Genomic DNA, 1,364 nt, shown 5'->3' with positions numbered 1-1,364 from the left:
TTTCTTATCTGGGAAACTATACAACCTTTGATTCTAAATGATGTCTTTGCTGGATAGAGCAATCTTGGTTATATGTCCTTGCTTTTCATCACTTTGAATATTTCTCATGGCTCCTGAGAGGCCTACATTTTAAAAATAGGGATGAATATCTCTGTGCAAACATCAGCTTCTATGTATCTATCTCTATGTTTAAACTCTAGAAATTGTGTTTGAATTTTAAAAAATCTATCTATTTCTGTCCCTTTTTTTTTTCTTTGTATACACCATGTCTCTATCTTAAAGCAAACCATCCAGGGCATTCTTTCTTGGTTCTTCTTTCTGCTGCTCCCTTTATTCACTCTTTTGGTCTCTTTATTCTCTCATTTTCTTTCTTTATCTTCCCTCTGTTTCTTTCCCTCAACTTTCCAATATTGAAAACCATTCTTATTTTTTTGCATTTGTTGATTTTTATTGGCAATCTCTTTTTCAACACAATTTACAACCTCATCCCCAAAGTCTAGAACAAATATATCAAAACAAAGAGGCAGAACTGTGAAAGAAACTAAGTTGTATGCTACAGGTGTTTGCGAGTGGGGAATGTATTGGGTAAATAAAACAGAGTAAGACAAAGTAATTGGAAGGTTTTAGCTAAAGTTCTTTCAGTCATCTTTATCTTTAGTCCCATGTTTAAGGATGTTTGTGACCTCAATGTAATTGAACTTTCTGTTTTTGTCCGTAGGTGCTTCTCTATACAGTTCATCCCTTCTCTTGTCTGTAAACCCACCTCTCACTCTTGTCAGCTGCTCTCTCAGGTAATCTTTCTGCATGGTGCCAGTCGCTTCTTCATCAAAGCGAGCAAAAGCATCTCTAATGACATCTCCTGGATCTGTGCCATTTAACTTCTCTCCAAACATCATGAAATGAAATTATGGGCCCTGGAGTCTCCTTCATCATGGCATCAAGAATCCATTGGACTGTTCCCTAGAAAAGCAAGCATATCATGCAAATCTTCCTTGTCAATGAAACCTTCTCTGTTCTGATCAATCATGTTGAAGGCCTCTTTAAACTCCTGAATCTGTGACCAGTCAAACGTGGTAAACACATTAGATGTTACCTGCTGGGGGCGCTTCTTGGTGGCTTGGTCTTTGCCTGTTTGCTTGACATGGTGGCTGTTTAATTCACTGCCAGACACCAGAACCCAGGGCAGAACCCAGGCTGCCCTGAACAAGATGACAAGGGTCCCCCATGAGCAGTGGGCTGTGCCTCAAACTGACAAGCATTTTAAAATAATCTGTTTGAAAAGTGTTATAGAGGAAAGAGCATAGGCTAGAGAACACACAGACAGAGACTCAAGCCCTCATTCCTCACTTCCAAGTGCTGTGGAC

General features: G+C 39.3%; 1 pseudogene; it reads right to left on the bottom strand.

Moving 5' to 3' along the window:
* Window positions 1-638: 638 nt before the first annotated feature.
* LOC123808618 lies at window positions 639-1,155 on the bottom strand (annotated as a pseudogene).
* Window positions 1,156-1,364: the final 209 nt, after the last annotated feature.

Source organism: Phyllostomus hastatus, unplaced genomic scaffold (genome assembly GCF_019186645.2).
Source record: "Phyllostomus hastatus isolate PE091 unplaced genomic scaffold, TTU_PhHast_1.1 phas_scaffold_501, whole genome shotgun sequence".
Classification (NCBI taxonomy): domain Eukaryota; kingdom Metazoa; phylum Chordata; class Mammalia; order Chiroptera; family Phyllostomidae; genus Phyllostomus; species Phyllostomus hastatus.
Note: the sequence above shows the minus strand (reverse complement) of the source record. Positions and strands in the feature narration are given on the sequence as shown.